The sequence below is a fragment of the Pyxicephalus adspersus genome, chromosome 4, assembly GCF_032062135.1.
Source record: "Pyxicephalus adspersus chromosome 4, UCB_Pads_2.0, whole genome shotgun sequence".
Lineage (NCBI taxonomy): Eukaryota > Metazoa > Chordata > Amphibia > Anura > Pyxicephalidae > Pyxicephalus > Pyxicephalus adspersus.
This window is the reverse complement of record NC_092861.1, coordinates 153,710,341-153,723,914: the sequence shown is the minus strand read 5'-3', so window position 1 is coordinate 153,723,914 and position 13,574 is coordinate 153,710,341. Positions and strand designations below refer to the sequence as shown.

Below are 13,574 nucleotides of genomic sequence, written 5' to 3'. Positions count from 1 at the left end.
CCTGCTGTGCTCTCCTCCATGGGAGTGCACTGTGGTTTTTCCCGATGGGTCATACATTAGTCCACTAGGATTTTGGTGGATCGTTGTGCACGTCAGATTTTTGCCGGATAAATAATCGCTGACCCTTGTCCACACACCGTCAGTGTTAGATGGTTTGTCTCAGCCTTCTACTTTTGCGTAACAGCTCAGGCCTGTTATAGGAAGGTAGAAAATACCAGACTTACTGGCAGGAATAATCGAGAATACAGGGGGGACACAGAAACATAAAAATTGGTGGTAATGCCAGTAACAGGCAGCATCATATTTGTCATTGTTAATTTAGTGACAGTTTTACATAACTCATCTTCATGTAAAATAATAAGCAGGCGTTAAGGCTTGTTCACACAGCTATATAGACCTTTATTTGCCAGGATAATGGTTATATCCACAATTGCTATTAAAATACGACTGGTGTGCCTCATTCTAACTTGCAGCTTGGTGAATTGATTCCTATAGATCCGACTCTTCTTTTCATGAAACAAATGTCATTAAATACCAGTTATTGGTGGAAGAATAATGGCCGGCTCTCGGTGTATTCTGAGCCCTGTGAATGGTGTGAATTGTATAAGCATCGACACTTGTGCATTCGGCCAGCAGTCTGGAGTCTGGGTCTGGCCCATTGTAGCTGGCGGTCCTGGCGGGATGAATTGTGCTGCTTCTCATACAGATGGAGACAAACTCTTAACATTCCAGAGCTGAGAATTTCATTAAAGGATGAATGAAAGTCCACCAGGTGCAGAGAATGCCATAAGGACAACTTCTGTTCAGCTCTTCCATTGACAAAAGCCGGGCAAACAAGGAGAAGAGATGAAGAGATAGACGTGTTTACCTTCCTGTCAGCGGCTCCGCCATGCCGTATTCATCTGGAGGTGTTAGACGTGGAGACATTCACATTTCTCTTCTTATTTGCAGATCCTTAAACTGCACAATGCTCTGCGGCTCGGAAGCTTCAGTGATTTACAGGCCTGGAAGACAAAGAGGGACAGACATCCGTCTGTGTCATGTGTGCAGGTGCATCCTATGATGAGAGCTCTAGAGCTTATTTATAAAGCACAGAATGGCACTTTCACCTAAGATCGACTAGTGGTGAATCAATCACTGTCAATGAAAACAGTAATGGAAGATTCACCTTTTTTTCCCCCACAGCGTTTTGTAACTCCAACATTAACAACTTGCAATACAGAGCTTGTCAGCCATGGCAGCCGACCACCATTCTCTGCCTTCACTTTTTATTATTGTTATTAATAAACAGGATTTATATAGCGCCAACATATTACGCAGCGCTGTACATTAAATAGGGGTTGCAAATGACAGACAGACATGGGAAGATCTCTAGGTGGTTGGTCCTTCTGGCTGCCATTGTATGTCTAAGGTTATCCATGGTTCCAACATTCAGCCGTGAAACAAGGAACGTCATGCTCTGTGTAGTTGAGCTAGATGTGTGAGCGGAGGAAGCAGCATTTTTATGTGAAAGAAGTCAGCAATGGCAGCCTACGTTCCTCCTCACTTATAGTAATTGGACCCTGTTCTTTGGGGGTCTTCATATAAACCCACCAGAGATTATTTGCTGCTTTGCCGACTCTCTGACTTCAGTACTGTGACTCATTTACCTGAGAAGGATTTCAGAAATATTTGTTACAGAACATGGGGGCTCAGAAAGATTTGGGGGGCCATATACCAGCTGGGAATTGAGGATGGGGGGGGGTAGTATGCAGTACAGAAGGTCCAAGCCGTCATGTTATTAGTAGTCAGCAGTTAGTTGTATGTCGGATTTGGTGTCAGGGTGAACAGGTTCATTTTTTTTACATGTTTGTGTTTTATGATATCTGGAGGTAAGATCCCATCATGTGACTGAACCTGAATCCGGTATTCCATGTGTTTCCTGCTCTCCCACAATATAAAATTATCATCTATAAATAGAAACATTATAAAGCATTCAATGCATTGAAATTGAATAAGCTGTCTGAACACAGTGCTGATGTATTGTGTGAAGGGGTCAAATGAATCATCGGTGTACAAATTACATCTGGACTTCTATAATTCATTAATTCCATTCATTGCGGTGACAACGTATCTGCCAGGCTTTGTAAATAAGGCCTTGTGCACAGACCAACACTTTCCGGCTGATTGCTGAGAACATCTGCAGCAGGTGACTAATCATACGAAATGTTTTTGGGTTCTAATCAGTTAATCAGTAAATAGATTGTAAGTGTTGGTAAATGTTGATCAGAGTACATCTGACTAAAATTTCCAAAACTGGGAAACAGATCCGAAGGGCTGAGCATCGTTATGTGCAGGGTTTGAAGACATCTGCCTAAGTTATTGGAATATTAACCTCCCTAGCGGTAAAAAAAAAGTTTCTAAAAGTGGTAACCCTGAGTCACACTCGGGGTAGGTAAACCTATTGGACGGTTAGTAAATACAGCCTTACCTGATCCGCCGTCGTCCCGCGTCATCCATCGCCCCGATCTCTATCTTCTCTCTTCTTCCGGTCGGCTTCTGCACCTGATGAGTCACTGGGGGAGTTCCCGGTGATGTCGGTGCGTGTGTACATTGCCAGCGGGATGGGGCGGGAAATTCAAAATCCATTTGTATTGCATTCAATACAAAATAACTGTATTGAATGCAATACAGTGAATTTATATGTGTAAAAGCAGTACATTGTTTTCAAGAACATTTATTTTACAGTATATATAATAGTATGAGTATAATATGTATTTTTTTTTTTTAAATTAAAAAAAATTAAATTTTTTTTTTAAATATATAGATTTTTTAATTTATTCAATGTATTATTTTTACGTGATTTTGTGCTTCAAACTTTATTATACTCATACTATTATATTATACCGTAAAATATATTTTCATGAAAAACAATGTACCGCTTTTAGACACATAAAACTGGAAAGAAATGAACCGCAAGGGAGGTTAATGGGATTGGTCAGTCCAGCACAAATGATGGAGCCGGGAGCGTGGAGGATATTCATCATCAGGGCCACCCAATGGACCCAGAAAAGGGCTGGAAATATATGTCTGCAGCAGCACACGATAGAGGACCATGGACTTCATGCCACTAGAAGGGGGCACTTCAGAGGTAGGTACGTGGAAATACCCAGAGACACGCTGCAGATTCAGTCCGGCTGTACCATACAATGATCTCAGTCTGACAGTCTTCGTACCCAGGACATTCCCGCCCTCCCGGGGGGTGACAGAGGTGCCCCAATTTCACACATATGCAGATTATAGAATTACATTATTCATTACAAAAGCAGAAACATGCAGCAATTGTGCCGAGTCAGCTGTCTCCCCACGCCGCCCATTCTTGGTGACCCCCAATGTGGTTGAACTATAATAACACAATATATTCATTCAGCATTTTCACCGTCCAATATGAACTTGTCTATTCACCGGTCCGTCTCTTCACAGAGAACTTTTCTATTATCCAGCTTTTCTCACAGCTGGCGGCGCTGCGTCTTATTACGGCGAGTTTTTATAGATGAAGAGGCCTTTTTTTTTATCCCAATATGAAGCTGCTTTCTATACGCTGGATGCCACTGCGATCCCACACTGTGTCATTATTTCACGCACACAGAGAGCTCACAATCTCATATGAGTGAATCAGCAGGGTGGTAGAGCGGGGTCGCCCACGGAGCTAGCAATTGAAAGTGAGGTCCCTTAATAAAAGAGCCAGATCACCTACAAAGCGAGCTTTCTTCCCTTTGTGTGTACAATGTAATGACATGATTCTGTCATATGTGATAGGGACCATGTAGTCACCCCTGGCCAATGTTCTCTGTAGCAGGGACACTCAGCACAAACACTGCAGAGTCTCGGAGCTAATTATCCAGCTTTTTATCTGGCTCACAATACCCCATTGAGGGGGTCGGAGCTCCTCCATAGCTGCCCCTGACCTTCTCCCTTTTAGTACAGGGATGGCTGTGAGGCCTAATGAAAAATAAACAGGTCAAAGGGGGTTTTCTTTCCTGAACAAATGATTTTTTGCAGCATTTACAAATGAAATTAGAGGGGGCCCCTTCGCCTGGCAGGGCTCTCATTGTACATTGGATCCATTGACTAGGAGGGGTGATGGGAGATCCGGATGCATAGAACCATTGCAGCATCACTCTGCATCGCAATGTCGCAGAAAAAATCCCATTACCAGCAATTACAAAAAAAAGGCAAAAAAATGTACTTACCCGTACATTACCCCACCATTAGTTTCAGAAGTTACAGAAATTTGGTTGCTTGCCTGTCATGTTTGGTTTCAGCATGCAGAAACTAGGAGCTTTCTTACCTTTAACATGCTGAACATAAAGCTGCTGGTCTTCATTACTACCCAAAACTGATATTTCAGTGTTAGCTAAAGAGTTAAATAACCTAAAGAACCAAAATTTCCCATATTCCATCCTACTGGTCCTTGGATGTGGCGGCTGCATTCATTTTCAGGAATATTTTCCTTTGTTTGTCACCCAGATCCCAAGTGGAAAATTTCAAACTGTTTCGTTTTTTTAATATTTCTTGTTTTCTATAGTGTGTAGATTGCAGCAGAAGTGGGGACACCATAAGGTGCGCAGGGACACCCAGGACCCCCAGGTAGAAAGGAATTGGGAACTATGTTGTGGGGGTGCCATCATCATAGGAATTCATATAGTGAATCAGCTCTTCAGGCTCTACCTGTAATGGGAATATCATCTTTTCATGGAGTCACCTCCTGCATAAAATCTGGTTGCTGTGGGATATTACACAATGGCTTCTCACCCCCCTGGCTGTCCTTTCGTCAAAGCTCCAACAGTTCTGCAGCCTTTTCTGAATTCTTCAAGCAGTTGTATAACCTGAATGTGAAGTTTCTGGCTGTCATCCAGATTGGTGTTCCAGTGTTCAATGATCATATTAAAGAGGCCCTGTCTATAGATGGAGGTGATGAGAGGTCCCAGTCCTGTCCATGAGAGTAAGATGACCCATTCACATCTCGGTCACATGACAGGACACAACATCCAGGACAGATCTGATAACTGACACAATGATTACCCAGTTACATGTCAGGGAATAAGAAAAACCTAATATTTCCTTGCATTTTATTGGATAGCTGGAAGTCAGAGTTTCTCCTCTTTCACCAAGCTGATTGTATTAATCCTTGCAGGGTGATGATGTAGTTGTGTAAACTTGTGTAAGCACATAGAAAATGATACAGAGCCTGCGAGTTCTTGGTAGACATACCATGAGGTATTAATTATGTAAATTGTTGTAATGACAGCACGTTTCCATGTGTCTCTGCCTCTTCTGTGGTTTGTGGTTTATTCCCATTAAGAAAAAAGTTCACAATATTAGCCATCTCCACAATATTGTATGCAAGTATTAACAAAGCTCCCTCCTATTTTGTTCTAGTTGTTCAATAACTGCAAAAGTTTACCTGATGATCCTGCCATCTATATCTGTGGTAGACAGTTCCCCTCCCTCTCCCCATTTTTTACATGGGGGAAGTGTTCTGTGGTCCCAACAGCAAACATTTATGCAGCATGGAGCAGCAGCCACCATTGCTAATGATTGCTGGGGAAGCCAGGGCTCTGTACCCATGTATAGACCTACAGAAATACAGGTTCATTGTTTCTGGTGAGTGAGTTATATTGACTTGTCAGCACAGCTATTGGAAGCAGTGGTATAGTTGTCACTGTAGGCCTAAATAGGGTCCGGTGTCCATTTAACACCCAGCATGTGTCACCAACTACATGTCCCACTATGAGCCACATCTGAGTGAAAGATCCATTCACTGAGATACTAGTCCAGCATATATCAGTACTGGCCCCTAACCCATCATGTCGGTGCAGAGCACAGCAATTGGCGGAAGGAATTATTCAGCACAACAAAAAATCAAAAAACCACAAACTTGGGAAAGTTTTGTCTCCTAAAAAGACCTAAATCATTATAGAGACTGGATCTCTCCTGCCTCTGGATCTCTGACACTGGATCTCTGCTGCCTCTGGATCTCTGACACTGGATCTCTGCTGCCTCTGGATCTCCGACACTGGATCTCTCCTGCCTCTGGATCTCTGACACTGGATCTCTTCTGCCTCGGGATCTCTGACACTGGATCTCTCCTGCCTCTGGATCTCTGACTGGATCTCTCCTGCCTCTGGATCTCTGACACTGGATCTCTCCTGCCTCTGGATCTCTTCTGCCTGAGACGGCCCTCATTGTCTGGGGTGAAATCTATCATTGGTTCAGCTGCCCCTCAGCTTTGGCTATTGGGGAGGATGCAGCATGGTGCCTCAACTCTGCACAATGCACATTCTCTACTTCTGTGACCAAAGCCTCACCCTATTCACTCCATTCGGCAAATGATCGGTAAACATTATCTTTGCTGAACTCTGCTCTGCTTCTTAATAAATAAGCCCAGTTATGTGAGTCATACTCGGTTCTGTTTTCTTTTAATTCCTTCTTAATAAAACATGACATGAGATGTGTCCCTGGGGCCCAATAGTCACATACAGCTCTGGAATTTCTCCATCGCACTTCTATTTGACACACAGATTTGGTGTCTTTGAACATTGTTAATATTAAGTTTCACATTATTTGGTGACATCACATTGGTGTACAGACCGGAATCTTTCACTGACATTTGTGTGTGGTGAAAGGCTCTTTTGTTGCTTTATTTCCTCATATTGGATTTTGCAGGGTTCTTACAAACTCTGCAACAATTATCCTCCAGTAATCCCAGCAAAGGCAGGGGGCTTCTTTAATACAACGAAACCTTCGCTAATGGTGAAGTTTCAGCCTCTTCCTTTACATCACTAACAGTAACTGTACCCTTCCAGAGGAGAACATCTGACCCCCCTATATATGGGTGACATATGATTCTGCATCTATCAGGGATATGGGGGTCCCTATGTTGTCACGCCCTCTTTATTAAGGAGGTATTGGGATTCCTATGCAGGTAATGCCCCTCTGTCAGGGAGGTGTGGGGGTCCCTATATTGTCACTCTCCCTCTTTTGGGGAGGTATAGGGGTTCCTATGCTGGTAATGCCCCTGCCAGGGAGGTGTGGCGGTCCCTATGTTGTCACTCCCTATCAGGGAGGAATGGGGGTTCCTATGTTGGTAATGCTCCTCTGTCAGGAAAGTGTGGAGGTCCCTATGTTGTCACTTCCTATCTATTAGGAAGGTATGGGGTTTCCTATGCAGGTAATGCCCCTCTGCCAGAGATGTGTGAAGGTCTCTCTGCTTTCTCTGTACCCCTATCCAAGGCGAAGGGGTTTCCTATGCTTTTGCTAGAAAAAAAGCTGGAGGTATATTGGGGGTGTATTTTGTTGGGGTGGGGGTATATTAGGATGATGTCAGGGGTTGAGAAAAGTGGGCTGTATTCCCCACTATTGGGTGTGGTGGCATGCTGTTCCTGACATTGGTATATGGGTTCTAGTGGGCTGTTGTCTCTAATGTTGGGGGTGAGAGTAGTTATTGTCTCTAGTTTCTGGGGTGAGGGTAGTGAACTTATTATGCCAGTGTTGGGGTTCTGATGGAGAAGTTTGTTGTCTCTGGCATTAGTAGTTGATTCCAGTGTACTATTGTCCCTGATGTTGTGGTTTAGTTAATCGAGCTTTTGTCTCCGGTGTCTGGTGTGATGGCTGTTGTGCCCAGTGTTAGGGGTGAGAGCAGTGGGCTCCTGTCCCTGGTATTGGGGGGCAAGTGTAATGGCCTGTTATCCCCAATATCAGGGACTGAGGGTAGTAAGCTAGGGTAGTCATCTCTGGTGTTGAGGAGTTATGGTAGCGGGATGTTGTCTTCAAAAAATGGGAATTGGCTTTTGTGCCTGGTGTTTGAGAATTCACAGTAATTGACAATTGTCCTTGGTGTCAGGACTGGGGGTAATGAACTGTTGTCCCAAGTGTGAGGGTTGTATTACATTGCTGTTCCTGTTCTATACTCTGGTACAACTCATCAATTTCCTGTATTAGTCACTTCCTGGCAGGTAAGTCACACACTGGTGGTCATTGTGTACCATTGGGTCCACTCTGTTTTGCTGAGCTCTATAAAATCCGTTTAATGGCTACTATAATAGGGATGCCTCATGTTCTAAGGACAGTTTGCAGCAGATGGACACAGTCTAATGAGCTTCATGGATCCATCTTCCCAGTCCATCTGCTTTGTACACAACCCTTTGTAAACACATTTACTGCTCATCCACACAAAGGAATATTGACAAATGCAGAGCAGCAACTTTAGACCTGGCTGTCTCCTTGTGCTGATAAGTCAGAATCTGATATTGTTTCCCAGGCCTGGCATTCAACAGATCCGGCCTCTTATACCGGCGCATGGAAACCATGTTTATTTAGTCCATGCAAATTCCTTGTGCAGGAAAACATTTATAACAGCGAGCGGCAACAAGCCTGCATAATGAGCCGGCAGCTTGTGACCATATGTCAGACTGATGGAGATGGAGGATGTACACCTCCACCATGTGTGATAGACATGTCCCTACTCACATGGACATATGGAGCAAGATATTAAGCGTGATGGAGTTCAGTCTGTGCAGTGTGCATTGATCATACTTCTGAGTATAATCTCCTCTTCTCTGCATTGTAATGATTGGAGGAGTGTGTGGGGATCCATTGGTGTAGATGTGGTTGCATCACAGACTTGTTCCAGGTGTTGACAAATATAAGGAAAGATCAGGATGGCTACAGCTATGACTTCCTTCCACCACTGGAGAGGGCGGCCTGAACCTTTGAATCAAGAATAGTTCTTGGCTGCAGCACACCTCCACATAATCACGATATTGATCTAGTATCAGATACAGTAGAAGTATTGTGTCATTGTAACATTGCTGGGTATTTCTTACCCCTAACACTCATCATCTCAGTCAAGTCCAAATCACTGACTGGAACCCATAAACAGCTATAGTAATAAATGCTGCAGCTTTTCTGAAAAAAAGTTGCTGTATATTGCGACAGGCGGGTTCTCTGTGTGTTTGTGTGGGTTTCTCTGGGTACTCCCACCTTCCAAAAACATGCACTTGGGTTAATTGGCGTCCCCCCAAAATTGACCTTAGACTGTATTATTGACATATGACTATTGCAGAGACATTAGATTGTGAGCTCCTTTGAGGGACAGCTAGTCACATGACTATGGACTTTGTACAGCGTTGCGTAATATGTTGGTGCTATATAAATACTGTGTAATAATAATAAATGTCAGGGATAGATAATTGAAGTCTTTTAAGGTTATTAACATGTCCTCTTTAAGGACATAGGTAACTATAATTTATGCATAGGTTTTTATACATCACATGATATGGAAAATCTCCCCAGGGAATTAGGAAACAGTAATTAAACTCTCTCCACACTGTCCCAAAATAAAAAGTTTAATGCTTTAATCACAGGTTATTTTAAAGAGGACCTGTACTGTGGAAGCTTGGCTCAAAAAAGGCACAATTACTGATGTGGCCTCAGTGGCGGCCCTGTGCCGGTTCTATGCACTGGTTTCAGGCCTGTGACCTTCCATCTGATCTTTGTATAATAATTATCATAGTGTAAATACCTGACATTCCTCATCTCTTAATCTCACATCACTCTCCTATGATGTAAGAAATGGTCCCTCCTTGGAAAATCAGTAAGCAGCAATCACATTCCATCAAGGTGCTATTCCTACATTCATAGCTTGGGAATGTGCCGGCTCATTATAGGATTTCAATACATACAAGTCCAACATTGCACTGTTTACTCTGCGGCCTGGCTCTGATTTTACAATGATTTGTTACAAATGTACCAGCTACAATCTGAGAATATACAACGTTATGTGCTACAGCAGGTGTGAAGTACAACGAGATCCAATGGAGGCTCCCTGCTATGCTCATGGCTGATCTCTACCATACTGCTGTCAGGCTGTATACACCGACTCCCCTCCATCTATGGATTCCAACACAGTTCTGAGGCTTCTGTTCACTCAGCCATGTAATGGTTTCTGCCACTGAGCTCAGTTCTGTGGCCAACGCATAGAATGCAGTGTATATAAGCCTGTATCAACAGTCTGAAACAAGACTTCAATATATATACAGGGTGTCCAGAAGTCACTACACACTTCCTTTCTTCTATTTCGTTCCAAATATTATTCGGAGAGACATGAGGCCATATGACAACTTAGGCTTTGCAGTTTTTGTAAGCATATTATTCCCCTAACCATGGCTTGATAATTGACATTGGAGCAGCGTTACAAAAGCTCAGGGTATGCTTGAGAGAGTGATAAAGCTCTACCCATTCCAACATCAGGTTGTTCAAAAACTTCAAGAAGATTATGATTGCTTGTGTGGAAATCTGTAAATCACTCCTACACCATTACCAAAACAACCCTCAGCTCTTGGGGAACTTATGACTCAATAAGTCTCCTTCATCTCTCTGGTCGGGTTAACCAACACAACTTTAGAGTTTGGGGAAAATCAAACTCAGCAGAAATTCTCCAGCATGAACAAGACTCTCCAAAGCTGGTGGTTTGATGTGCAATGTCTAGCACTGGGCTGATTGGACCATTTTTCTTCCGCAATGCATTTGATAATATGGCCACTGTTATAGGAGAAAATTACCTGGAGATGTTGCAGGAGTTTGCCAGTTTTATGGTTTGTTCTTTGTTGCAAGGATTTAGCATTAAACAGAGATGGATTTTTGAATTGAAACATGGAGCTGAATTCATGATTCTGTTGCATATTGGACATGTTGGGGGTTGTGATTTGCATTCAGTCACATGTTCAGGTAGGGATGTCCGAGCTCAAAGCTTTAAACGGTCAGTCCTTCTAATTTATGGTTACAAAGCTCTCCTCTGTGTGACTTTCTGGTAATTGTTTCACTTTATTACCTAATTATTTCCTATCCTCGTGTTACCCTGCCCACCTGCCAATCAACAGTCCAATCAGAATACCCATAGTGGTCAAGTGGCCATTCCTCCTACACCCCTGCCCTAGAAAAGGAGAGCCAAAAAAAACAGTAAGTGTAATAGTTTTTACATATTGAGGTTTTTGCTGCCTCCTCTATCTATGTTACCCAAAGCTGGTGCCCACATTGTGGTTTATAGCGCCTCCAGCCCAGCTTCTCATCATTACTTTATTTTGTTTATTAGTGGCAGTTTGTGTGTAGTGAATTTGCACAGGCTGGCTTGAAGTTGACGGGATCATTGTCTGCAGGGTCACCGCTCTCTATATATAGCAATCGGTGACAATATGCCATTGGCAGCTCAGTGAGGCTGATAGTAGATCTTTACAACATCACGCTGCCTCCAATTAGGCCGTAATTGCCGCATAATTGGCCCTGTAAAATAAGAAGTTTGCTGCTTTCCCTTGAAGTCTCGGACTTTAACCCTACTTTAGCAACTCATTTCTCTGAGGCAAATCACCTTAATGAGTAAATATTATTTCTTTCATATCACACCTCGCTCCACCCAGACAACTGTAAGACTCTAAGAAATTTCACTCCAGGAAATATGATGAAATGAAAAGACTGGCAGTCCCAACACAAGAATAAAAAGATGGTTGGTGGGTGTTTGTCAACCTGCCCAGTGGACTGCATACCAGCAGATGTGGGTGTACAGCTGTGAAATGATAACCAGGGATGGTTGTAGACAAAGTAGGACCCTGGCATATGGGAATTTGGGGCCCCAGCAGTATGCCAGCTACCTGCCCCCCACAGCCATGCTGTCCATTGGGGCCCTGGAGAAGTTAGTGGCTCTGGGGGGCAGTTGTCCTGTCCCCCCATTCCAAAATAGTCCATGTGATAACAAACCCTTTAGGTCCAAGTAAAGCTACAAAATTCCTTTGTGAGGGTGAACATTATCAGCGCATTTTGTGGAAACACTCAGAATGATCCTAAGTAAGGGTTCATCCAGAAAATAGATTTGGTAATTTTCCCCCCAAAAGACAAAACTACACACTATAAAAAATGGCTTTGTACTCTGAAAATTCTACGCTTACAGGCTTTAAGGAATTGGTCACATGACTCCCAGAACGGCCCTTTTGAGTCCCTGAGTTATGGATATTTCTCCACCTCAGCCCTGCTCTGGGCACTGGCGGGTGGTGTTCGGCTGAATCTGTTGCTTTTCTAGAAGGTCATCCAGGAAGAAAAGAGCAAAATAGGTGACAGCCAGGAAGGAGCACCTTCAGGTCATGTCTTCTGTGCCAAAAAGCTCTAAATTAATAAACTAGATGACAGGTTCCTTTGAAAGCTGAGGAATATAGAAGTGTTACCTTCATTGGGTGTGAGAACACAGCCAAGAATTGTACAGACCAGGATTTCCATGATTGTGTCATTCTGAGCTGGCATCCCAGACCCTGGATGAGGCCTGAACAAAGGTGATACCTGTGCAGAAAATCAGATAATTGTATTGGAATACCCAGGCGGAGTGCTGTGAGCTCTATGAGGGAATAATAAACATGAATGACAACAGGTCCACTTTAGGCAAAACTTGTATACCAGTTTTTCTGGTGAGTGTAACATCCAACGAGGAATGTACTAACGTACATAAAGCACAAATTTATTACAGCAGATGGGAGCAGAAGATAGAAATCTGTAGGATCATTATTTATCTTCGCATAAAAATCACTTCAACAGAATTTACTATTGTTATATTATGGAGTCGAGTCTGATGGTGGGATGTGCTGGAGGTGCATGGTACGGGTCTTCCCCTCAAACAATATTCCAAGTGGATGGCCCTTTAATGATGGTGAGCCGAGGCTTCTAATAAGGACTGCAAGGAGCAGGTCAGATGTACGAAAAAAGGCCCCAATGCTCCACGTAAAAATAGATCTGTATTGTGCTGTGTGAAATATGAGATTCTCCTTTTCATACCCAGAAAAGCGGCAAAATTCATTCTTGTATCTCATTAACAACTATTCCAGAAAAATGCCACACAATAAGCAGAGCAATAAAAGGCAATAAGTATTATAAAATATATCTCTCTGTTCCAGGAAACGTCATTGACATTTCATGGGTAAATATTAAGACTTCCATTTACCTGGTTTAATAACCCTGTGCAGAGAATTGATGACAGAGGGAAACAGGGGCAATAGGGGAGTCTGCAGGATAGACATGGGACCAATAGACAAGTCTACAGGGTGGACATATGACCAACAGAGAGGAGTCTGCAGAATGGGCATCGGACCAGTACAGGAGTCTGCAGGATGGACATGGAACCAACCAATAGAGGAGTGTGCAGCATGGACATGGGACCAGTAAAGGAGTCTGCAGGGTGGACATATGACCAATAGAGGAGTCTGCAGAAGGGACATGGAACCAATAGCGGAGTGTGCAGCATGGACTTGGGACCAATAGAGGAGTCTCCAGGGTGGACATGGGACCAATAGAGAAGTCTGCAGGATGGACATGGGACCAATAGATGAGTGTGCAGGATGGACATGGGACCAATAGAGGAGTGTGCAGGATGGACATGGGACCAATAGAGGAGTGTGCAGGATGGACATGGGACCAATAGAGCAGTCTGCAAGATGGACATGTGACCAATAGAGGATTGTGCAGGATGGACATGGGACCAATAGAGGAGTGTGCAG

The 13,574-nt window shown here is 43.4% G+C and overlaps 1 long non-coding RNA gene across 1 annotated transcript in view; it reads right to left on the bottom strand.

Moving 5' to 3' along the window:
* Positions 1-205: 205 nt before the first annotated feature.
* LOC140330169 (uncharacterized) overlaps positions 206-13,574 on the bottom strand; it is a 17,232-nt gene continuing 3,863 nt past the window's right edge. The window contains exon 4 of the long non-coding RNA XR_011920655.1: positions 206-1,004. This is a non-coding gene — a long non-coding RNA (uncharacterized lncRNA). The remainder of the gene's footprint in view (positions 1,005-13,574) is intronic.